The following is a 27111-nucleotide window of genomic DNA, read 5'->3' on the forward strand; positions in this document are numbered from 1 at the left end:
GGTGACGGCAATTTAATTTCTCAGCTTGCACAAATGACAACTTTAAATTGCAGGCTGATATTTCAAAAGCACTGTTAGAGCAGCAGTTGGGATTGCAGGTTTTGGAATCAGCCCACCTGGCTTCAAACCTGGGCTCTTCACTGACAAGCTGTGCACCTTCAGGCCAGTTAGTTTTTTTCCCAGTATGTAAAATAACCTTATCTATACAATGGGCACAATACTACTACTCAATTCTCAGGATTGTTCTGATTACCAAATAACAATGGTAGCAAAGCACTTTCAATAGGATAAAGTAAGGAAGACGTCATGGACAGGCATCCCACCAGAGGAAGATGGTCCAGCTCAAGCTCACCATAACTGTGAGAACATCTTGTTCAAATAAAGTATTTCTATAGAGTACTAGACTTCTTTTATATTTGCCCCTTATGTTTGTTTTGTGTCTTGCCCCAAATAATAGTTTTATCATTTGGTATCTTTATAATTTCTAATAACAACACTAATAAGCATAGGCTGAAGTTTCTAGGTCCTCATTCTATGCTTAATGCCAGCTTAGTCACTTTCTCATTTAATAATCTTGAAACCCAATGAGGTATATTAGGTGTACACATGAAATTGAGTTTCAGTCAAATCACATGATCTGTCTGGCATCAAACAACTGGTTTTAACAGAGCTGGTTTTAAAACCTAGCCATCTTTAAAACCTACACTCATTTGGGGCGCCTGGGTGGCGCAGTCGGTTAAGCATCCGACTTCAGCCAGGTCACAATCTCGCGGTCCGTGAGTTCGAGCCCCGCGTCAGGCTCTGGGCTGATGGCTCAGAGCCTGGAGCCTGTTTCCGATTCTGTGTCTCCCTCTCTCTCTGCCCCTCCCTCGTTCATGCTCTGTCTCTCTCTGTCCCAAAAATAAATAAAGGTTGAAAAAATAAATAAATAAAAAAATAAAACCTACACTCATTCTAATACGCCATGTTTCTAAGAGCCTATAATGTAATAAATATCTAATAAAGAATAACATTCTTCTAGCAAAGAAGAGTAGTTGATATTGAAGATTTGGGACTTCCTAAAGAGAAACATTTGTCTATTGGGCTTCTGAAGGTATTACAAGTAAACACTGACCTATCATATTCAGAGCTCATGTTCTTTCAACTTCCTTTATTGCCACTTTGGGTTTCAAAACAATAAAAAAAAATGCCTGGAACACAAAATTCATATATTCTAAAGGACTTAGAACTAGACAGGATTTCAAAGACGGTTCAGTCAACAAAAACAAAAGTAGAAGGTCTTGTTAATTGAAGATGGCACCCACTGACTGAAAACTAAGCAGCTGTTGTGACATCAAGACCATTTCATACTGGTTTCCTTGGGTGATTTTTCTGTCATTGATAGAGGTAGTAATCTCAGATTATAACATGCAAAAAAAACCTAAAGACTCTGAAGGAGCATGAATGAATGATACTTCTGGGAAGAGCCTAGGCTTCTAGCTAAAACTCAACATTGGAGGGTGCAATCCAACATATAGGATTAACATCTCAGGAGACTTGCCCGAGGTCAGTTCATCTCTCTGTGATGCCTTATCCTCTAGATGGAAATAAAAACAGTGAACTCTCTTAAATGTGCCCTATGGTCTGATTAAAGATTGAAAAGGTCTCTAAAAATCCACAGCACTCCCAGGGAAAAATGCTAAATATCATTATAATTATTACACCAAATGCCATAATTTGGTCTCCTCAGATTCCCTTTTTATGTAGATTCCATCACACTCTGACTTTTGACTTTTTGCCTCTCTGACCAAATCTCCAATGACAAAGCAAAGGGAAATGTTGAGGCAATTAGTGGGAAATGGAAGCAATTAATTCCCTTTTTTAGTAGAGACCTGGCCTCTGTGAACCAGTTTAACCAAAAATAATCAATGACCTTTCTCTGACCAAACTGAAGAAAATCTACTTGATATTTGTCACTGGTTATCCATCTACTGCTTCAACATTAATGAGTCTTTTCACTTTGCCCCTTTCTTTTATGAAATAGAGCCATCTATTCTGGTCCCTTGTTACCTCTGCAACTGCTATTTTTGCAAATCGAATACAGTCAAAGACCTCGTTATCCATGTGTAAGCCTGGAAACCATTTTTAGTATAGCTGTGGTTTCTGATTTCCCCAACCTTTCTCCCTTGAACTGTTTCCCCTTCTCTAAAATAAAGATGGGATCTTGTTCAAAATGAATGAACTAGAACAACAAAGATACAATTTAAATTTGAAAGTGACCCAAAAAAAAAAAGATTGTATAATTCACCTAGGTCTAAGCACCATCCAGACCTAGAACCAACTCTTTGCCCCATCACTTACTCACTGATTACCTTTGGAAATTTACCTATCTTTCAAAAATCTCACTTTTCTCTAGTGAACAATGGAGATAAGAGCCTCAAGGGTATTGTCAGCCTCAAATGAGGTGATACATGCAAAGTTTTTAGCACCTGATGAGAGCCCAATCAATGCTAGCTATTATCAACTGGAGAAGAGAAGACTTCATGCAACAGAGCTGCATTTGATATTCATTCAAACTCTTCCAAGATGACTGCTACTCAAGCAGAATTAGTTAACAGTCAGTCTCCTTTTTATCCCCAAGTAGAATATGAGTTTGGCTTATGCATTTATTTTATAAATTCTTTCCTTCTAGCATATTCTGGAATATCTTTGCTTGCTATTTTGTTGCTGTTCATGTGTTTCGTATTTAGAGAAATACATTTTAAGCAACTAGTCAAAAGTTTTGTCCTGTATTTCATTGGACATGCTCAGTAAGACTGAATATAGGTGAATTTAGATACTACTTAGTACAACCAGTATTTCATTTTGAAACAAATAGAAATGTGAATAAATTGGCAGTACATCGACATGACCTATGAAGAAAGGCAAATTAAAAGTTACCTCCTGAATTACACAAAGAGTTGCTTTGTTCTCTACTTCATTTTGCTCTGAGAGCTCTGTCCTAGGCCTCCTCTGAGGCTGTATTTAGGAGAGGATATCGAAGCGGGGGGGAGGAGAAAGCCAGATATATGATATAGTAGCCCATTTCATGCTCTGAAAATCTGTCAGAAATGTGAGATCAAGGATCTCATAGGGAGAAGGAGAGAGGTCCTCCCTTTGGGCTCTGACCTAGATTTCCAATCTTAGAGTTCCCACATCCAGTCTAAGTTTGATATCCCAGGCATGAATTCAGAACTACTTTTCAGGCACAGGAGACCTAAACTTTAACACCACCAGACCCCCATCCTTCACACTCAGTCCCAGCCCTAGCCTTTCACTCTCCACACCAGATATTAATTCAACTCAGAATATTCAGCAAACACACACACACACACACACACACACACACACACACGCACACACACACACACACACACACACACACACATACATGCTTATTCAAAGTCACATGGCAAGTTAGTAGCAAGCTAAAAACACTAAACTTCTGACTTCCCATTTCAGTGTGTTCTCTCAGCACTAAACCAAGCAACCACAAAGAAATCACTGAATCACTTGCAAATATTTGCTTGGCCCACTAGTTTGGGAGCTAACCCATGTTCATTTTCAGTGGTTATTTCTACAGTGGAAAATGACATCGTCCACCACCTTTGATTTTCTTATGAAGTAGGTTCTATCATATTTTTAGCAAAGCACTTGCCTTCTGTTCTTGCCAGAGGTACAACCGCTTTGCAAAGTATTACCCAGAGGCACACACTTGTCCTTGTTCTCTTAAAGCAGATACAGGAGTGCTCTATAAACAAAATCTAAAACTAATGGCTCTAGTCTTTCATCCCCCCAAACTGTGTTCCAAATGGCCAGAGATATCCAGCTAAAATACAATTAGATCAAGCTACTCCTCTTGTTAAAATCCTAAAACCTTAAAAGCATAGTTATGGTCTGCCCCCATCTTAACTCTCCAGCCCTACTTTATGTTATTCCCCACAATGATCGCAAGCTCTAATCAAAGACCCCTGAATGTGCCATGCTTTTCACAACTCTGCACATGCTAGTCTTTGGTCTGATGCTTTTCTCCTATCCTTTGCCTGCCTAAAGAATAGCTAATTATTTTTCAAGGGTTCTTTGAACCCTTCCCAAACCCCCAGACTCATAGGGAATTGATATATACTTTTATAACTTGCCAGTGTGTTTAATTGTTGAAATGCCTCACCTGCTCATTGGCAGGTATGCTATCTTTGGCATCTTAGCATCCTTAAAACTTAGTGCTACACCTGGTACACTCCTCTACTTATATACCTTCAACTTACCCAACTTACATAGATATTAACTAAGTCATTGCTCAAGACAAAACTACACATTTTCTACCTTCTCCAGAAGGTGTCATCAGTCACCTCACTGGGAAGACTCACCACTGGTTTGTTCCTACCCTAAGAGTGGATACACTCAGAGTTTTCCAAACACTATATCCCTACATGTCCACAATAAATGTTCTAAAGGTCACTAAGACAAAAAAAATGGTTGTTTGCAATAAAAACAATAGATGTTCTACAATTTGGGAGCATAGAGAATGTAAACACGGTAGAATACACTTAGGGGAAATATCTTTAATGGTAGGTATAATTCTGATGGAAAAAGCAAGTCATACATCATGTGAAAAGATCCTTGTACACGTGAAGGACAATCATAAGCTACAGAAGAGAAAAAGTGATTGTCTAAATGGAAACAGAGAAACTTTTGAGAATATGACCAAAAGATCAATGCCTTTTGACCTAAGATTAATTAAGGAGAAACCTAAAAGTTGGCCAGAACTTAAAGTTTGATTGTAAAAAGTGCTGCTGACAAAATTTCTATTGCAGACCTCAGATTGTTCAGTAGGTTCAAATCCTTTTAAGTCTGCACAGGATCAAAGGGAGCAGACATTATAAACATCTTAGCTGCTGAGATATTCCTTGCAGACACTAGCTGAGATCATTACCTGCCTATAGACAGATTTTCAAAGTAGTAGGTACTGGTCTAGTTTTGGGAGGGAGTGGGGAAAGATGTTAGATAGAATGAGTTTTTGGCAAAGGGGAGATAAAAGTGAAATATCTGACTGAACAGATAGAGAGTCCTGGCTCAAATTCTTATTTGTATGGAAATACATCTAAGGAAGCTGAGTATCTTTCAGAACTTAATTTGTTAATGTGCATATGAACTTCTGTATTGGGAACTTGGTCACAAAATAAGAAATACAGAAAGAAAGGAGGGATAGAAGGATTCTCTGGCCCAGTAGAAAAACACAGAAAGTGAATCACAATCTGTTTTAGTACACTGGTGGAGGAGAGTGTTTCAGGAAAGGCAAGAGACGATGTGCAAATACTCTTCCATGGTAACTGTTAGGAATGAACATAAGGGAGCATGGGAATCCTTATTAAAACTAAACCTCTACTTCCTAGATTCTTTTTTTTTTTTTTTTTTTTTTTTTTTTTTTTTTTTTTTTTACTTCTTACCTACTCTTTCAAGTCTGCAGAGATAAAAAGAAAAACAGCAACCTAATGGATCTTTAAGATCATTAGGCCCAACCTCCTATTATATCCTGAGAGCAATTACAAAATCCGTAGCAAGGGCTTTCTCTCCTTGACCAACCTATTCCTGTAACTGGTCACCTGAGGAAATTCCACAACCTTACTATTTCACTTTTTAATAATACAGATCCCCTCAATTTTTCTGATGTTTAACATAAACCACCTGTAATACATTCTCATACCATTCTTTTTTTTTTTTTTTTTTGCTAATGAGTAAGCATCCAGACTTCCCATGCTCCAATAAATACAATTTAATGGAATCACATAATTATCTATCCACTAAGCTCTCAAAGTGACGTCTGCCAAATCTTGATATGTCTCCAAACACCTGCACCCCAACCCACAGACTCCTTAACTGGCTGGTAGCTCACAACAAAATAAGGAATATTTTTATACATTAGTTTCTTGATAAAGAAATAGTCTTTTTCTATAAGACTATTGTTAAGCTCTCCTCTTAAGACTGGCTCATGCTTTGTAAGACACTGGTGGTTCTTAATGCTTTCCTCAGCTCTGTGCCTCACAGACTCTTCCTGATCTTAGTAAACCCACTCAGCAAAATCTGAGCAGAAACTATAATTCGCACTCTACATTTGTTTTGTTTTATTTTGTTTGCCGAAGAGTGTAAAATTTGCACTGTGCTATTTGTAAACATTATCTTTCAAGATCTGCTATCATTCCACTGCTTAATTCAATATTTTATACTAAAAGAGTTAATTAAACATCTCCTTGAAGAGTATGGCATGTCTAATAAATTTTGGATAATTTTATTTGTACGTTGATTTACAAAGAGTTTAATGATTGCATTTCCACATGTATAATATGATTATTGTTTTATCAGTATCCATCATTATCCCCTTTGAATCATGTTTTATTAATTCATTTGAAACCATTGTGTAAGAATATTTCTTTCAGTTTCTCCTTTCCTTATTTCTCCTTTTCGACTACTCAAACCACTGTTTTCAAAATTGTTCCCTACTTCCACAGTGTCAATTACTACAGTTTCTGAAAACTTCACTTATGCTATATATTTGCATCATATTTAAATGTCTCATAATTATTTTGGTTATCTAGAACTTATAACAAACTTTGTGCCATAGCCATTAAAATTAAGTTGACGCTTAAGAAACATTTTTCAGCTTGTTTCATTTTTGACATCAGCTCCAAGTTTCAGTTCAATAAAATATGCACTTAACTGTTCTACTGTTTTGTGATGAAACTGAAAAATTTTTAAATAACAATAATAATCAACACCAAAGGAATAAACAACATGGAAATTATATACACTCCACTTGTTTGATAGCTAAAAAAGACTTTTTATTCTCAAAATGGAGATCACAAAGTCAGCATATTCAAGGTAGTTTCTACCAAAAAAAGGTAAAAGATTTACTATTCATTCAAAAGCGACTTGAAAATGTAAAGCTACACTCAGATTCATCTAAAATAGTAGCAAACAAAATGGTCTGAATAATCTTGATAATACACCCCACATTCTGTTTCACTTTGCTTTGTTGACACTGTCTCTGAATAGGGAAGAATTGTGAAGGTTATTTTGGTATCAATGTTAAATAAAGTTTCTAGTAAATAAGTTACTAATAAGCTACCCAAGATGAATTCAAGATTACTTCATGGTTTTTTTCTCAAAATGTCTATTCCCAGTGAAACATTTTAAGACAATATGGGAATATAATTCACATACACAAAAATATAAAAAATAGATGTGTACATATGTGTGTATGTATACAGATGTATAGATAATCCAAGTCTCTACTACAACTCTATTAGTTATTACAATTGAAAACTATTACTATAAAAATTTATTGCTGGATATTTGACATCTCCTACACAAACTTTTCACATCCAAATCTTTATTTAAAAAAAAAAACAGAATAATTAGTGCCGGAAAAATAACATACACTAAAGTACTATCTGGTGTTAATTCAGCTATGAACAGAACTCATATTTTCTTACCTTTAAAAGCCGATAACATATATATTGCTAAGATGTAAACAGAAATTAACATTTATTCTTAAAATAACTTATAAAATGCAATAAAATGTTAAATCAGTCCAATTTAGTAAATATCCAAGAATATTAAACTGGAAGAGGAAATTGCTTCAGTTATCATGAACAAAAATGGTAATTTCTAAATCTTGATTAAAATAAGACATTAATAACGTTTCAGATATATTTTACCCAAATTATAGCAAATCACAGTGCAACTACCCTAACATCCTGATATCTAATGATCATGCGAGATGAAACCATAATTATAAGCAAGCCACACATATCAAAGTAAAATAAGTATTGATTAGACTTGTCTTCAGTTTGTTTAAAGTACAGAAAATTAACCTGCCAGTTTAGTTACCTACCAGCAATGATTGGATTCTATCAGTGTTATCACCTCTATAAACAGCACCAAATTATAATCCCTCTTCCCATAACATAAGCACCATGCCAAAAGAGACAACCAAAGTAAATGATCTGATCATGAATAATGAATAGTTAGGGCTGGTTGGAATCCACTTAGTTGAGGAAAGAGAAAAGAGAAGTGGCTCATTAGGGCATTTCCTGAAACTTGGTTGGAATTTCAGTTAAGGAAGAAGAAATGACACAGCAGTTTCAAGTAGGGGGACTTCCTTTCTTTATCTGAAATATGCTACCAATTTGAGAAACAGCACTCCCACAAAAGTACTCCACAGTAATGTGGCCACAGTAAAAGCTCTCGTTGATCCCGTTATTGCCCGGTAATTAACATTTCTTCCCAGAATATACACAAGCAGTACATGGTTGTTATCAAAATGGACTAAGATCCCATATTTATTGCAACATGTAAAGTCTCATATTTAACATGTCTTCAACAAACCAACCTGCACCAATGTTCATATTTTAAAAATTGCAGTTTTGTTTAGAGTATTAATAGATTTTGAGTTTTTGCTTCAGGCAATCAAATGCCCCATATTTCATATAGTCACATTTACCTTACGTATGATTTTGTTCTCAAAATGACTCCAGGATGATTTTCATCTTGTTCAAGAATATTTTATCTTCCTATGTAGATGGAAGATACACAGTTCAGCTTATAAGATTTCTAACAATAATATAATAATCATTATTTTTCATATTCTACTGTGATCTGTAGTTTTTTTTTAAATTTTTTTTTTAACGTTTATTTATTTTTGAGACAGAGAGAGACAGAGCATGAACGGGGGAGGGGCAGAGAGAGAGGGAGACACAGAATCGGAAACAGGCTCCAGGCTCTGAGCCATCAGCCCAGAGCCCGACGCGGGGCTCGAACTCACGGACCGCGAGATCGTGACCTGGCTGAAGTCGGACGCTTAACCGACTGCGCCACCCAGGCGCCCCATGTGATCTGTAGTTTTAAGCAACAGAAGCACTGGTTACTTATTTACTGCCCTTACAAATGAAACTTTTGAAAAGATTTCACTTTATATATTAGTTATCTGCTTGAACTGAAAAATCTAAAGATGCAACTTTTTCCCCACACTATAATATGTAAAGAGAAAATCTGCATTTATTATATAACAGTAACACCATTTGCTTACTCTATCTAAATCTATATTTTAAAACAATATATGAAGCAAAGCGTTCCCATTAATGACTGAGGTTTAATGCAAAGGTTACTGTGCTTTGAAAATTCATGCAGTTGGGGCGCCTGGGTGGCTCAGTCGGTTAAGCATCCAACTTTGGTTCAGGTCATAATCTGGTGGTCTATGAATTTGAGCTCTGCATCAGGCTCTGTGCTGACAGCTCAGAGCCTGGAGCCTGCTTCAGATTCTGTGTCTCTTTCTCTCTCTGCCCCTCCCCTGCTTGCAATCTGTCTCTCTCTCTCAAAAATAAATAAATATTAAAAAAAAAGAAAAGTCATGCAATTAAATTGACATTTATGTTTTTCAAGGAGTGGAAGTTATGTGAAAATATCTCAGCACTTTATATGTTGCTTCAAGAATGATAAAATTATTAAGAAAAAAAGCTCTCATTGTCAATAGCAAAGTTTTGAGTCATTTTACATTTTCTAATGATGTTGTCATACATTTAAATCTCCTAAGGTGATAGGAAGGAGTAAATATTTAATTGAGAGTAAAAGTCACTTAGATGAATAGAAGAAATAAAGAAACAAGATTAACAAGAAACACTGTTAAGAAAGAGAAATATTTGGGGGCGCCTGGGTGGCGCAGTCGGTTAAGCGTCCGACTTCAGCCAGGTCACGATCTCGCGGTCCGTCAGTTCGAGCCCCGCGTCAGGCTCTGGGCTGATGGCTCAGAGCCTGGAGCCTGTTTCCGATTCTGTGTCTCCCTCTCTCTCTGCCCCTCCCCCGTTCATGCTCTGTCTCTCTCTGTCCCAAAAATAAATAAACGTTGAAAAAAAAAAAAAATTAAAAAAAAAAAAAAAAAAAAAGAAAGAGAAATATTTGGGATTTTAACTCATATTGGAAACTACTTCAGACTGAATTACAGTTTAAAATACATTTTTTTGATTCAGAAGGTAAGTTTTGAAGCTGTATTACTATATGGGCATACATGTTGGCTTTGAAAAGTTGTAAATACACACATGGCTACATAGACCTAAAGAAATAGGCATCTATGTGTTTACAGTGCTTATCTCTTAAAGTGGTCCAACAAAATAATTATGATCAAAAAAAATTATTTACCTAGAGTTTCTATACTTAATATAATAAACATGTATGTTATTTGGGCTAAAATATAGTTTTAATTTAAAAAAGTAGGTTATACATCAAAACACTTAGGGATAGCATACTACTTATGTAATACTGTATTATAAGAAATACATGTTTGGTCTTCAACCCTGGTTCCCGATTCCTGATCAGGGTGAGAGAAGCATTTTTTTTTAATTCATACAGTCCCTCTCAACCACATATGGCTTTATGTTAATGAGGTAACTTGCTAGGCCCCTAAACAGCTTCAGGATGGGGGCTGGTTGCCAGAGGAACTAACCATGTGATTAGAAGTTTATCTTTCTAAGTCACAGATTTTATCATTTTATTCTCCTTGTTTATAACAATCAGAAACTTCCTACTGCCTACACTTTGATTCCAAATTCTCTAGAATAGCTTACAAAAGTCTTCACAACCAAATCTGCGTCTGGACTTCAAGCTTTATTAGAAACAGCCTCCTTTCCTTCTGCTTAGAATGTCTTGCTGCAACACTCTCCTTTTTTCAAAGTCTAGATCATATCTGACCTTTCCTTGAATCTTCCTTGAAAGATGAGGAGCCCCCCCCAAAAAAAGAAAAAAGAAAGAAAGAAAGATAAGAATTACATGTACTTGTGTGTATGTGTGAACAGATAGAATTTACACATATTTCTAGTTTAAGTGTGAATACCAATATATTTAATACCAAATAAATTTATAAATTCAATATAATATTTACCAAAATTCTAGTTACATTCTACTGGGTATTTCTTCTATTATTTACTAAGAATAACAAATGAAAAGCATAGGCAAAATATTTTTAAAATAAAAAATAGTAAGGAAATACTTAAAATATAAGACAATGAACACATTATAAAACTACACTAATCAAAACAGTTTATTTCTGGTATATAATAGAAAACTCAAATCTTCTACATTTTTAGAAATTTAGTATATGTTGAAAATTGTACTTCACATTAGTAGGAAATTGATGCATTTCTCAATGAATGCTTTAGGGGTAAGGGACTAACACTGTGTTGAGACAAAAAGAGGGAAATAAAAGTAGAGAGAGACCCATACCTCTACAACACCAAAAATTCAATTTTAAAATCTTAGAGATTTCAATATAAAAATTTCAAAACATCATTTAGAAAAACATGAGTGATTATTTTATTACCCACAGAGTAATATGTCAATAAAGAATAATATTGCATATTTGATCACCTAAATATTAAAACCTCTCTAAGAAAAGAAGCATTTTTTGTAATTTGACAAAATAAAAACTGGTAAAATGCTTTTTCCCCCCTGTAGCTTCAAAGCATATAGTATATAGTTAATTGTCACACTGTGTTACAAATGTTTGATTATTTTTTTTGTCTTCTTACCTGAAAATGTGTGTATTATTGGATTGGATCATAAGAATTTCTTCTTTTATTAGTAGTAATATTCTGTCTTAGTTTATGATGCTGAAAGTTATGTAAAATACATATCTCTGACTTATCCTTGGCAGGGAGTAAGGATCTAGGATAGTTATACTCCCCCAAATCTATCAATCACTGTTTTCAGTCTGCCTCCAAGGAAAATTAATTCCCAGACACATCCTGCCCAAGTTTCACATAAGCAAAGTGGATTCTGTCACAGCGAGGGCACCCCTCTGACAAAATCTCCAGTGCAGACTGTTGGAAGACAAGCTGTCATTCACTGAAATGGTAAGGGGTATATGGAAGTATAGACAACACCAACAGCATCCGCTCCAACGTTTTAGAACTGGTCCTGTCACACAGCATACAGTCTATATTAAGTACTAAGTTTTAATGTTCTTTACATTAATCTTCCCATCAAAAGTAGTACCATATTTATTTATTCATTCATTTGTTAATAAGCTTCTTATTGAATGCCTTCAGTTGATCAGGCACTGGGATAAAAAGATACACACTTATGGTTCTTAACCCTCAAAATTACAGTCTAGTAGAATTTGGAAGATAAATTACCCATGGTTTAAAACAGTTAAAAATAGGATGTCTGGGTGGCTCAGGAGGTTGGGCATCCAACTCTTGATTTCGGCTCAGGTCATGATCCCAGGGTCGTGGGATAAAACCCTGCTGAGTGTGGAGCCCTTAGTATTCTCTCTTTTGCTCTCTGCCCCCTCCCCTTCTTGTGCTCCTACGCTCTCTCTCTTTCAAATAAAATAGCTAAAGACAGAAAAATTAATTTAATGGAGGAGTATTTAAAATAACAAAAATGATGTAAGGAATAAAAGGATTTTTTTTACATCTGATTTTCATAAGAAATAGGATATTTCAATAAGAAATACCATGAAAGTAGAGATTGTTTGGTGTCTAAAGTCAAACACATTTGGGGGCACCAAGGTAATCAATAACGGGTAATATCTAAGTTAAATAATGTTTGCATTAAAAATATTAGCAGATCAGGGACGCCTGGGGCTCAGTTGGGTAAGCATCTAGCTCTTGATTTCGGCTCAAGTCATGATCTCACATTTGTAGGATCTAGCCCTCCTAGTTCTAGGCTGACAGTGCAAAGCCTGCTTTAGATTCTCAATCTCTCTCTTTCTCTCTCTCTCTCTCTCTCACACACACACACACACACACACACACACTGCCCCTCCCCCACTCACACTCTGTGTCTCTCTCAAAATAAATTTAAACATTAAAATATATTAACAGATCATATAGGGAAAAACTATCTCTTGCCAAATGGCAGCTAACACACTCTTGGAAAGGGACTCGGAAAATAATTCTACAGATAGGTAAAAAGCAGAGTAGAAGATAGTATATTAGCCCTTCAAAAAAAAGAAAAACATTTATATTATTCCATAAAATAAAAAATTTTAATGGAAATTGATTTTACACCTATACACTGGGGATGTTGAAGATATTTATGCCCATAAATATGACTTTTTTCTTACCAACAAGTAGCCTAGTTAAAGACAATCATTACTCTATGGAAAATTTTCCAATTTGAAAAACACTGAAGAAATCCAGCTTCTCTCTTAAAAAGGAACCAAGTAAATCAAAGGAAAGATCTATTTCTCCTAAGAAGTTTGGAAATAAAGCCCAAGATCAATATTACCATAGAAAATAAGCAAACAAAATCAATTGTGAGTATGCAGAACTGAAATTTATATGTCACTCATGAAGAGAAATCATGCTTTTAAAGAGATTAATTTTATAATTAAGTCACTTGGCAAATAATTGGCATTGATTATTTAAAATTCTGATTTCACTTCCAGTTTGCCGAAGTGCAAAAGTCAGAAAGTGAATATTCCATGTTTTTATATCAGAACCCCAGACTTTGCCTGAGTAGCACTTTAACAAACACCAAATATCAAATCTGATCTTGAATTCTGATATCATTTAAGAACTACAGACTAACATTTAGGAGTCAATCCCACTAAAATATGAACGTTGAAACTTATTTTTATTTCTACTCTTTCATTAGCACACTAGCAAGTATAATATTTGTCAACTTTTAAAATATAAAATTGAACTTAAGTTTTATCCTATCAAAGTTATTATGTCCTTAACAAAAGGCAACCAGGCACAAGGGCCGTGGAACACCTGTAAAATGTGCATACCATTATACAATTGAAGTATTAGTGCTTTCTTCTAAAATACTCTTCACCAGGGCGCCTGGGTGGCTCATTTGGTTGAGCGCCTGACTTCAGTTCAGGTCCTGATCTCATGGTCCATGGGTGTGAGCCCCGCATCGGGCTCCTTGCTGACAGCTCCAAGCCTGGAGCCTGCTTCGGATTCTGTGTCTTCCTCGCTCTCTGCCCCTCCCCCGCTCTCTCTCTCTCTCTCTCTCTCAAAAATAAACATTAAAAATAATTAAACATAATTTAAAAAATACTCTTCATCTACCTCAGTTAACTTTCAGAAATATCAAGTCATTAATCCACCAGTACCAGCAGAAGTGCATGGACTTATCATTGTTGAATGAAAATGGCTAAACTCTATCAAGAGAATCGAATGACTTTTTAAGTTTTTCTGTCCCCAACAATTCAGTTTTGAAGAATAAGAAGTCTCTAGAAACCTTTAAGGCATTAATATAATTTAATTCTTCTATGATGCTAAAGGCTTTAAGATTTCCCTAGAGTTTATGTCTGATCTTGATCTTGGCATACACTAGAGTATTCAACAAGAACCAGCCCTTCTGAAAATTATGAAGTAGGCAACACTTGTCTTTAACATGAACTCTCTATGTCCTTTCCCCTTTTGCCGATAGGTGCCGTGATTCCTTATCTTGCCCACTTTGCTGCTAAAACTAGTTTTAGAAGACTGTCTAATTAATTCATTACATACTTTATTCACTAAGGTATAAATGAGTGATAACACTTAAAATATTCTCCTTCCCCAAAGCATTTGCATTTGGAATGTAATGAATTTTAAGGTAAAGAGGGAAGATATATTCAAATTTGTGAAGGAATTATTACAAATAAAATTCCAGAAATCAATAATATTCCATGGAGGCTGTCATCTAATCTGAGCACTGTTAGACTGAACGATGTATTATCCATAAAATAAATAAAAGCATAAAGCTTCTTTCTTTGTAATGTTAGGATGTTCCAAATGAGATGGCATGTCCCATGATTGACATTGCAACTCCCTAGAGATTGGAAAAATGACAAGTCTTCACAGTCTGCCAAAGTCGTACAGTTGATCTCTGTCTGACAGGGGAGGATAGGGTATTTTGTTGAAACAAACAATTCCAAAAAGAACCAGAATATTAAAAACAAAATGCTGTTTAAACTCTACGTGACCAGTGTGGAAAAGTGGAGAGCTCTGTTCCACACAGTTTCTAAAGGATCCTTGATAATGGAGACTCCAATTCCATACAAGCTTCCAATACCACTGAGGCAGGGAAACAAGATGTGGATAGAGGTTCTTAACGCTTCTGCAAGAAGTGACACTCATCACTTCTGTTTATCATTCACTGACTAAAGCTATCAACGGTTAATTTAAAGGAAATTAACCTGCAATTCTCTCATATGTTGATAAGAGAGAACAGGGATTTTTGCTATTAGGGCGAAAACTGTATCATCCTCCTAATATCCTTTAACATATCAACTTTTTCCAAGGAATAACTCTTTAATGAAGGTTTGTTTTTCCATAATGTCACCTAAGAAACAAATTCAGTCCACCAGTAAAGAATGTGAGCTTTATTCTGAGCCATTTCACTATAAATACAAATAAGAAGAGAGAATAGGTACAAGAATAGGAGGGGGAACAGACAGACAGAGTAGTTGAAGATGATAATTTTGATCATCATGATTTGGAGAGATAAGAACTAAAATAAAGACAAACTCTATGTATGAATGTATGTACGTTTGTCAGTATTATGATGTTTGTTCTTAAGATCTATGCAAAAAACACCTTCCAGAATCTATCTACAAGGGGGAAATAGTCATCTTTCAGAGAAACATAAAAATATGAGAGAGACATTTCACAAATACATATTTCACTGCAAGTAAACAAAGTTTTCCTGAGGAAACTATAATAATCATGCTTTTTTTGAGAGAGAGAGAAAGAGAGGGAGAGAGAATGTGCACATGTGCATGAGAAGGGAAGGGGCAGAGGGAGACAATTAGCTGACTGAGCCCATCCAGGCACCCCAAAACTGTAATAATTGACAATACACTTACATTTAAAGGAAGAAAATTTGGAAAGGGTAATAAGATCAGAGATTTGGAAGAAGATTTTGTGGAAATATTTTTCTGTGTTTCCATTTTGAGGTATTTTTAAAATTCCTTTAGAGGTTTAAAAAAATCCCATGCATACAAAGGACTCATCAATGCACATTTCTTGTTTTAATTTATAATTTTTCATTGACATTTTTAACTATATAAAACTATATTCTGACAAAGTAAAATAAGAAGAAATGGAAGGGGGGAAAGATCTAGATATGAACTGAACGAGAAGAGTAGAATAAAGCAAAGTATAAATGTTCTGTTAGACTTTTATCTCATACTCATGGTAACAAGAAATATCAATGTTATCTAAATTCACTTCAGTCAGTAGATACTTCATGTTGTGGGAAAGGAAAGGAAAATGAGGCTCATAAAACTTCAGCAAGGATGTCAACAAATCCCAATAAAATGATTGCTTTGGCAGGACTAGTGTTTTTTTAATGGATAGTATATTAGGAAATAGCCAACATGATTTGTTCTTATTTCCTAATTAAAAAATAAATGTGTATATACATACCTATGTGTTTGTTCACATGGGTGCCGAAGAGAGAAGCCAAAATAAATACCCAAATCATCATTTGCAAAGTCCTTTCCCTTAAATTTTTACAAGGACATATAAATCAGAAATTATAAATAGAAAGATTGATACTTTAATCTTATTTTTGTTTTACAATCACATTTCAAGCACTCCATTTTTATTTCTTTTCTTACTCCAGATTAAGAATCTATTCTAATGCAGAAATTGCACAGTGTTGTGATAGTCAGCCTTGAGTGCCTGGGTCAATGGCACTGAACTCAGCGAGTACAAACATGGAGTCACATTCACAGCATCTATCCACTAATATCATAGCCAACAAAAACCATCCTACACTTTCCAAACCACCTTCCCAACCCCACTATTGCCATTTGGAACCCATACAATTTAGATTAACCCACATTCGCCATAATCCATGCATGGCCTTTGCGTTTGTGAGAATATTATTATGTCAAATGGTTAAAGAATTAACATCGGGTTATTCACTTTTATTTTGACAGAGTTTAAATGACAAAAGAGATTAGATACATTGCTATGGCTTAGGAAATTTAGAATGAAATATGTTCTTATTTTGTGGAGGCTTCCCTAAAGGGAATGTTAATAATTTCCCAAGATACTTAGTATATGTAGCTTGAGCATCTATCTCCTGTTGTGAGATTTAAACAAGAAGAATCTGTTAAATCTGCTAACTGGAATATTTCCCAAGATGCAAATGACTGGGTGTGTCTAGACTAGCATGTAAAAACACTATTGCACTGGGTGTAAGCTATGCGAATTGCCTTATCTTTCCATATAACATTTGTATGTCTTACATTTCCCATACGATTGTGCTTCCTTTCATTTCTTTGATAAACTAATGAGGAAAAGGGAGGAAGATATACAAAGGAAAAAAAAAGAAATGAAAATATAAACAACGAAAATGCTAGCGAAGGTGGGTAAACTATCATAAAATCTAAGCAAAACTCTCCTCAAATATCAGTTCTAGATTCAAGTAATTTCGGGCATATGTACTGAGCACCAGAAGTTGTGCTAGGTGCTTTTCCTTGCATATATAATGGAATATTGTGGTTTTAAAAAAAAAGAGGTAATACACTTCAGAAATTAAAAAGTTAGAATATTGTAAACTTCAACCCTTTGAGAACTCCTTATGTTAAGTAAGAGGAAAAAAAAAGAGTTGGCAAATGTCAGTAACCATGTTGGTATATCTGAAAATCTGTGACAAGTAATGGTGTGCTCAGAAGTGATTCTTTTCTCCTGTGTATAGATCTTGCTAATCAGGGAGAAAACTGTACTTCATTGTCTGGCTTCAATTCAAAGCAGGCAAAGAAAAAGCCAGGAATTTCACAGGTTTTGTGTTCTCTGTTAGGCTCTCCTGTTTTGGATAACAGCTCTGAAACAAAGAGAACACACACACACACACACACACACACACACACACACACACTAGTATGGCTGTTGGTGACTCTAACTCCTACAAGACAGAGCTTCATGATCACATCAGATGTTTCACAAAACAAGGGGCAAGAGATGTATCTCTCACACAATATGCAGACCTACAACTGTTCACCTTCAGCTCACAATCTGATATAAAGCTATAAATCAAGTATTAGAGAGACACAATAGGATGACAAGAAGGAACAATACTGAAAGTGGTACCTGTAACCTTAATTTTAGAGAAAAGGAAAAACAGGTAAAAGTATCAGGCACAATAGTTAGGTTTTAGATGTCTATATTATCAATTCACAGAGTATAGGTAGCAAAGTGAAAATGACATTTTAGCACAATGAGATAAATGCAGTCCCACAGGTACCACTGAGAGTTGGTAGAATGGCATTCTTTTCTAGAATAGAGCCACAGAAGAACATGCTTGGTTACAAAAAATATATATATATAATACAGCATAAGCATTAGAAGGATTGCATTACATATGAAGAAGAAACAACTAAATGGTTTACACGGGCTCAGGGAAACATTCACAACCTATAACTTTGACAAGATGTTGATAAAAAGAAGTGATATAAGATGGATACCACCTGGTATCAGAAGTAAATTTGGAGTTGTTTGACTAGTATTATTTAATTCTGAATATTATTTTATTTTATTTTATTTTATTTTTTCCAGCATTATTGATGAATAATGGGCTAATATAATTGTATACATTTAAGTGTACAATGTAATGGTTTGATGTACTTATATAGTGTGAAATAATTACCATGATCAAGATAGTTAACACATCCATCACCTTACATAGTCAACTCCTTTTTTTTATAGTGAAAACACTGATGCTACCCTCTGTCATCAAATTTCAAGTACACAATACCATATCATTAACTCTAGTCTAATTGAAAGCAGAACTTCATAGTTAAATGAACAAAGTAAAGCTCATTATTAATTTGCTAATAGTGCATCGCTACAGGAACATGAAACCTAACTAGGGACATAATAAGTAATCTGCAATGGGTTTTGTTAAAGGTAATTGCCACAAACCGATTTAGAAGCTAGAACTAAACATTTAAAAGAAACCCATCCATCCATTCCTGAATCCAACAGAATGCAGGACACATTCAGAAGTCAGGCAGGAATGATGGAGGAAATGAATAAGAATAAGCCAATATCTAGGTCAATATGACTCTTCTCTCTAAGTTTTATTAATAAATCTCATTAATTCAATGCAAAAAAGGCTGAATAAACTCCAAAATTATAAAATTAAATAGCTTATTTGGGCTTCTTTTAAAGATAATGGTTATATTTTTCAGAAATCTAAAATAAACTTCCTTTACTTTGAATAGAAGGCCATAATGTGTGAGAGAACTGATCACAAATATATGTACATTTGTTGCTAAAACTTGAATCTCTTTACTCGTTAACTCAAACTGCCTTGACTTCTCATGTTTATGCAAAACAGATTTTTTGGAGGAAAAAAGAAAGGTACTGTAACATCAGAGGAAATCATCAAAGAACTAGTGACAACATCTTAAGGCTTTTATCAAAGTAGTAAGGGAATGCATTAAAGCAACAATATCTGAAGCTTACATGTGATGGGACTACTAAATTTAATAGTGTATCTTATGAACATATGTGTATATAATGATTTTTCTGTAAGAATACCTCATTCTGAAGCACTTCTTTTCGGAGTAATAGAACATTATTCTCTCAAGATAATTCAGAAAAAAAATCTACCAATATTTTATTAATAATAGATGCCTACACTCCACAAACAGAGGACCAAAGTTTTTGAAAAACTATATGCACTGTAAGTGAAGGTTATACAAAGGGGAATATGCTTATGAATGGAAAAGTCATTAAAAAATCCCTCATCGAATTCTTATGAGAAAATGGTAGGCTAAAACATGAATTGTTAAAACCGAGTAACAGTACATGAGGATTTAAGTAAAAATAGGCAGTTCTTATCTAGGAAATCTGACCCAGCAAACTATGATCAAATTTGGGAAACCTATCTACATTTATAAAAATGTGTTAAAAATAAAACATTTCTTATTTTCAAAGAAAAAGTATTAAAAACAAACATAATTTTACCTGCAAATAATAGTTAAATAGAAAAAGGAAAAGAAACCCATATGAAAATGCATGTCTAAGTATTTGAGAGTGCGACCATTTGAGATGCTACTACTGAGAAAAGTCATGGGAGGTCACCAGTGGGTTTACTCATACACTGACAAACCCAAGGTCAACTTTTCATGCATATTTGGTCTCTGTGGGGGTCATAAAAATAAACCAAACACTACTGAGTTCTTTGATTACTGAAGGAGAACATATGGGTGGGAATGCTAATACTATGAAACGCCTCTTCTGGCTTCCATATGGGGTCTTCCTGTGAATAAGAACTACAAAGCTGCTACTACCCAACTTCTGGGACTCTCAGCTGCCATATAATGCATAATTATTTGCTTAAAAATAAAAAGGTAACCCACTCTCTAAAATTAGATCATTTAGATTTATGGAAGAATTAGCACCTAAGTCTTCCAATGAGAATAATACAAAGTTTTCCTCAGAAGTTACGAACTCAGGCCTCTAAATATGAAACACAGAAGTGTGTCGCTCCAAAGAAGACAGGAGTGGATTTTTAAAATATTGTAAGGTTTTTCTATGCATATTTTCTATTATGGCCAGAGCTGGTCTTATGGGCTACCCCACAGGCCAATAATGCATTACCCCTTCCTAACTAATATGTTAAGGGACTTGTACAAAATCTATTTAATGAAAATAAGCATTTTCTTTTAATTAGTATGGGTAGTATCTTCTTTATACTCAAAATAAGATATTTACTACATGTTCTAAACATCAAATTCAATTATTTGGAATATTCTTGCCTTTCACAGTACTATAGACTCTAAGAATAGATGTAACTAAACTACACTTATTTTGTTACAAAATCTTATCAGAATGTAAGTTTATTTTCTTCTGCCTACTCTATCAACCAAATGTTCTTCAATTTCTTTAGTTGTTGGGTTTTCCTCAGTTTTTTGAGCAACAAACATGTGGGAAGCATATTTAACAGTAGGTAATAAAGTGAATCATTGGCTTCTGGTAAACAGCCAGATGCTGAGTGGCATTCTCTCCTTCAGCCTTGTGACGCCTACACCTGCTGACTTCAGACCTCTGACAGCTGCCTGGTCTCAGGCTTGGAGGCATAATCTAGAGTTCCACTTGGAATCTGCCGACATAAGATGCAAAATACCCAACTGGGACACCCCAGCATCCGTGAAGGGTTTCTCTTTTCCTAAGTTTTTTTTTTTACATTTATTTATTTTTGATAGAGAGAGACAGAGCACAAGTGGGGGAGCGGCAGAGAAAGAAGGAGACACAGAATCCAAAGCAGGCTCCATGCTCTGAGATGTCAGCACAGAGCCCGAGGCGGGGCTCGAACTCACCAGCCGTGAGATCATGACCTGAGCCGGTCAGACGCTTAACCGACTGAGCCACCCAGGTGGCCCAGGGTTTGTCTTTTTCAAATTTATTTCCACTGAGCAACAGTGGCTACTTCAGCGGAAGAGAAACCAAATTAGATTTTACCAGTTATGTAAGGAACTGCATGGAAGAAACCTGAGCAAATTAGCACTCTTTAGCCAATGTATCCCAGTGTTGTTGTAGCGCTGCCTAAAAATTGGCACCATATGATGCCACAAATCTGGCTGGATCTCTAATCTAACACAGGAATCAAAAATAAAAGGAATAGTTGAGCTTCTAGTAATTTCTGTGAAAATATCTCTTCCTTGTTTCATAAGTTCAAAGAGAATGGAAATCCTTTTCAGCTTAATCACCATTGAACGCTACCAACAAAAATTAGTGCACAACATACAATTAGTGCTTAATAGCTCTCTAATGACTAAATTAAATTGACAAACATATTGATGATATTCCCTGCACTTTAAGTGCAGCTACAATCATCCTGTCTTGTTCCAGAAAGATGTAAATACAAAAAAAAAAAAAAAAAAAAAAGAGAGAGAGAGAGAGAGACAAAGGATCTGGGGCAAAATCACACTGTGATTTACATTTTGAAGTTGTGAAATCCTATATAATCAAAGGATTATATAATCTTTTGAATTTATGCCTTGAACCTTCGTATGGAGAAAACCACTTCATTATAATAAAAACAAAAATGAACACTTATAAAGTGCTTATAGTATCTCAGTAATCATATTAAAAACTACACAAATATGGAAAAAATTGAACAATCCTATGAGGAGGTACTAATAATGCCCATAAGACAGATGAGAAAATTGAGGCATAGAGTTCAAGTAAGAAAGTCACACTGGAGGCAAAATTTAAGTTCAGGAGGTCTGGCTCAAGTTGAACTCTTAACATCATAAAACATTACCCCTAGTGATGAGATATTTTAGGTACTTCTCAGACTAAACTCATATAAGTAGTCCAAAAGGAATCGCTCTTCTACAGAACTGGAGCAAATAGTATTATTTTGTATTAATACACATCTGATAACAGTTACGTCCATGGTATTTTATATTCAGGTGCATGTGTATGTATATTGATCTACATTAGTATAGTCTGGATAAGAAGGAACAGAAAAAGGAACCGTATTAATAATAGTAAAAATAATTGATACCCTTACTGAATATTTACTAGACACTGTGATTAGCATTTTTCATGCATTATTGGTTTAATTCTTCCCCAAATTTTGGGTATTTGCTACTATTTATCATCTATTTAATCCACATTATAAAACTAGGACTAGGAAAATTAACCTTTTGGTATGTCAGGTGCTCTTTAGAGCCTCGTGCAAAGTATCTGGGCTGTGAGAGGAAGGGAGGAGCCAAGTGCTGTGTCCTAAGGAACTGTGCTGAGGATGGGGTTGCCATTTCCTGAGATGGATTAATCTGCTAGAGAAATTAGCAGTGTGTTTTGGGACATGTTAACTTTGAGGTGCCTATTAGATAATAAACGCCAACATACAGGAGGAGAGTAGATGTAGTGCATAAATGGGAGGACTGGTCATGGTAGGGGCACCAAGAGTCCATTCAGAGTGGAGGGAGAGAAGCCAGGGGGTGTGGACAGACTCAGAGAGCTTGGAAACATGGGTGTGAGAGTTTGGGGAAGTTCTCTTCTGATGGTTCACATTTCTTTGGTGAAGTAGAATATAAGAGTAGGGAGAGTCATTCAAGGTAGGTGAGAAAGGAGAGATTTGAAGCAGAGATGGAATGAATCTTGGACATGTAATTGGATTTCTGGACAACCAGAAAAAAAATTGAAATTCACAGTTATTAACTTAAAGTGAAACCAGACAGCCTGGTTGGGTTTTTTTCCTGTTTACTTTCTATGGGCATGTCCAGAATACAGTTGGATTTAAATAGAATTGACGTTTTGGTAGACAAGAAAAGTGAAGGAATAGATGGGCAAAGAATTTGAGAGTGTGAACAAAGGCATTTTGACATTGCCAATGATGATAATGTTAATAATGGTGACAATAACAACAAAAACTAACTCTACAGTGTAGACTATGTACCAAGAAGGAAGTGTTCTGAGTAAATTATATAAATTATTTTTTCTTCACAATAACCTTCTGTTGCATGTATAACTGTTATCATTTCTCTTTTATAGATAAATAACCTGAAACAGAAGCAGAAAATTAAGTAAATCATTGGAGGTTATAGTTAATAAATGGTGAAGGCAGGGTTTAAGCCTTTTTATTCCAGGTCGTCCAGCTCTATATAACAGTAATTCTATACTGCCATGAAGAACTGTGGAATCTATTGAATAAGGAGAGAATTACGGTCATAAAGGATAAAGACAATGAAATGGTGGAAGGATCAATGGGGTGTAGGTCCCAGTGGAGTAAATAATAATAATAATAATAATAATAATACTGTATTTGGGGGTCTTCAATGATATGAAATTTTTAAAAAAAGATGTGTTAGTTGGTGATGAAATTCATGGAATTAAAGATCATGAAAGATGTGCCTGTATTTGGAATGATGTCTAGAATATAATCATGTAAACGGATGGTTAACATAATAAAGTCCAAGACTCCTTGGAGGAAAACAGATCAAGAAATTAGAACACCAAAGTATTAAAGATATTACCCATACAGGTATTGAAATGACCAAGACAAAATCAGTTTTAGAAAGAATGAGACAGATCTGGACCTGAGAATGAAGAGGATCAATACTTAGGTGATGATTAGTGGGTGGGGCTGCCTGATGTAGCAAATAAAAATACAGGATGCCCAGATACATTTTAATTTCAGACAAAACTGATTTTTTTTTTTTAGTGTGAGCATGTACCAAATGTATGTATGTGTGGGTCGTACATATGCCGGAAAAAAAAAATGTATTGTTCATCTGACACTCAAATATAGTCGGACATCATATATTTTATCTGGCAAGCCTACTAATGGAGCCAGCATCTGAATTCAGATTTGTCCTACTCACAGATTAAGTTCCTAAACTTGATATAATATATCTTTATCATTAGTATAAATTTAAGCAAATAAAGTAATAAATAAGTTTTACCAAGTCAATATTATATTCCTAGTTTGCTAAATTAGAGTAAATTTCATTCTATGATCTTACAATATTATATTCATGCGAATATATAAATGTATATGACATTTTATGAAAGAAAAGTATTTATATTTTAAAAGCACAAACTGCGATCTAAAATTTTTTATCACTAGTTATATGTGTAATTAGATATCAATGGGCAGGCTCCCTGATCATCTATGTTGTTAATTCAGTTTACCGAGTAAGTCCAATTATGATGACAGGAAAATAGCTATGCATTATCACAAATCATCTTTCATCTCTGACATAAATGGGAAAAGATTCCTCTCAGCAATTCCATAGTTACATTTAAAACAAATTTAGCATTGTGTTTGAAGTTGTGCTTTTAAAAGCAATAGGCCCCACAGTTTGGAATCAATGCTACAGTAATGTCTGTCATTTAAATATGGCTTTTTTTTCCCAATGCTATTTCATGCTATTTCATCTTTAATTTTAATCCTTATTTAATTATGTAGATAAAATAAAAAAAGATAGAAATATGTATGTATAAAAAAGAATAGAAATATAATTCCAAATGAATTAAACATACAAATATTTTGTAATATTTGTTATGTAGTGATTTTATAGTCTATTCAGACTTCTTTAGTGTTTTCATATTACGAACTTTCCCTGCAAAATAAGTAACATAGGAAATATACATGGACTAAATACTGCAAAACCATTTGTAATATTTTATAAAATAAAATGTAAAACTCTTAAAGAGATCTTATACAAAATGTTGATTTTTCAAAGTAATATTATATACATGATATCCCAAAGATTTCACCATTCTGTGAAGAATATAGAACAGCTGTAGTAATATCTGTTTTGCAAATAAGAATACCCATAATAAACAGAAAGCCTAAAATATGACAAACTAATCAATTGGAAGTTTCATTCAAGGACCAGATATTTCTATTATTGTTTCTGTGATCTTTTTACTACATAACCTACATTCCTAGGTGCTTCTATTCAGTACATATTGTACCATATTGTTTCTGTTTTCATTGATATTCTAATTAACAGCTATTAAAGATTACTTTATAATTATTTTTTTAATTTTTTTTCTTAATGTTTTTATTTATTTTTGAGACAGAGAGAGACAGAGCATGAGCAGGGAAGGGGCAGAGAGAGAGGGGAGACACAGAATTGGAAGCAGGCTCCAGGTTCCGAGCCATCAGCTCGAACTCACAGACTGTGAGATCATGACCTGGGCCGAAGTCGGACGCTCAACCGACTGAGCCACCCAGGCGCCCCTAGATTACTTTATAATTATTGCTAGCACATTGCTAAACCTCATTAAAACAGTAGTAGAAATATTGTTAGGAAAGTATAAACTGAATGTTCCTGCAGCTGACAAAGACAAAGAAACAGGCACTGGACTTAGCCTCCTAACAGAAACAACCAAAAAATGACCAAAAAAAAAATTGATAAAACAACTTTCAGGAGACTGGACATGAGTCAGTAAGAGAATGATCCCTGAGAGACAGGAGACATTTAAGAAAAAAGTAAGTTCATTTCCCTAATTTACTGCTATGAGAGTTCCCAGGTTGTGGTGCAGAGAAAGTCAACCCAGGTACACGCTGGCAGACTCAATGAGTGGAGAAAACAGAAATGAGGATATGGGGAGGCATAGGTGGCTAGAGTTCTCAAGACAGTATCTGGGGAGAAACGAGCTGTACAGAGAAAGAACTCCAGGTATCTGCAGGTATCCCTCAAAGTATTCAGCTAAGTGCTGATCTGTGCATTTATGTCAGAAAAATAACCCAACCCAACCCAAACCAAACCAAAGCAAAAACAAACCCACCTGAAGTGATTAGAGATAGCAGCCATTCTGGAAAGCATGATTCACAGGCTTTGGGTAGAGAACCCAGAAAGATCCTGCCTCAATTATGAGGATACTTAACCCTGGGTCTAGCACTGCTCTGGTCCTACCCAAAAAAAAACTTTGAAACATTAACCCAAAATTTTCAATTTCTTTCCAAGTCACTAAATTGTGTCCCAGAAAAAGTTTAAAAATATTTATAAGAATACAAAACTATCAGGGCGCCTGAGTGACTCAGTTGTTTAAACGTCCGACTTCAGGGGCGCCTGGGTGGCGCAGTCGGTTAAGCGTCCGACTTCAGCCAGGTCATGATCTCGCGGTCCGTGAGTTCCAGCCCCGCGTCAGGCTCTGGGCTGATGGCTCAGAGCCTGGAGCCTGTTTCCGATTCTGTGTCTCCCTCTCTCTCTGCCCCTCCCCCGTTCATGCTCTGTCTCTCTCTGTCCCAAAAATAAATAAACGTTGAAAAAAAAATTAAAAAAAATAAATAAATAAAAATAAACGTCCGACTTCAGCTCAGGTCACTATTTCAGGGTTCATGGGTTCCAGTCCCGCCTCAGGCTCTGTGCTGACAGCTCAGAGCCTGGAGCCTGCTTCAGATTCTGCATTTCCCTCTCTCTCTGCCCTTCTCTCTCTCTCTTTCTCTCTCTCTCTCTCTCAAAAATAAACAAGCATTAAAAAAAAGAATACAAAAATATTCAGCATCCAATAAGGTAAAATTGACAATGTCTGGCATCTGTTTAAAAATTATCAAAGATGCGAAGATGAGGAAAATACAACCCATGAGAGAAAAATCAATCAAGAAAAATCAATCAATCTT

General features: G+C 35.2%; 1 protein-coding gene across 5 annotated transcripts in view; it reads right to left on the bottom strand.

Moving 5' to 3' along the window:
* TFEC (transcription factor EC) overlaps positions 1 to 27111 on the bottom strand; it is a 146456-nt gene that overhangs the window by 73855 nt on the left and 45490 nt on the right. The window contains exon 1 of one of the 5 annotated variants that reach the window (XM_045495382.1): positions 7910 to 8050. The exons of the other annotated variants lie outside the window; for them this stretch is intronic. The gene's annotated coding sequence lies outside the window, so the exon portion shown is untranslated. Of the gene's footprint in view, positions 1 to 7909; positions 8051 to 27111 lie in introns of those variants that run through there. 5 annotated transcript variants of the gene reach the window in all.

The sequence above is a fragment of the Leopardus geoffroyi genome, chromosome A2, assembly GCF_018350155.1.
Source record: "Leopardus geoffroyi isolate Oge1 chromosome A2, O.geoffroyi_Oge1_pat1.0, whole genome shotgun sequence".
In the NCBI taxonomy this organism is placed as follows: domain Eukaryota; kingdom Metazoa; phylum Chordata; class Mammalia; order Carnivora; family Felidae; genus Leopardus; species Leopardus geoffroyi.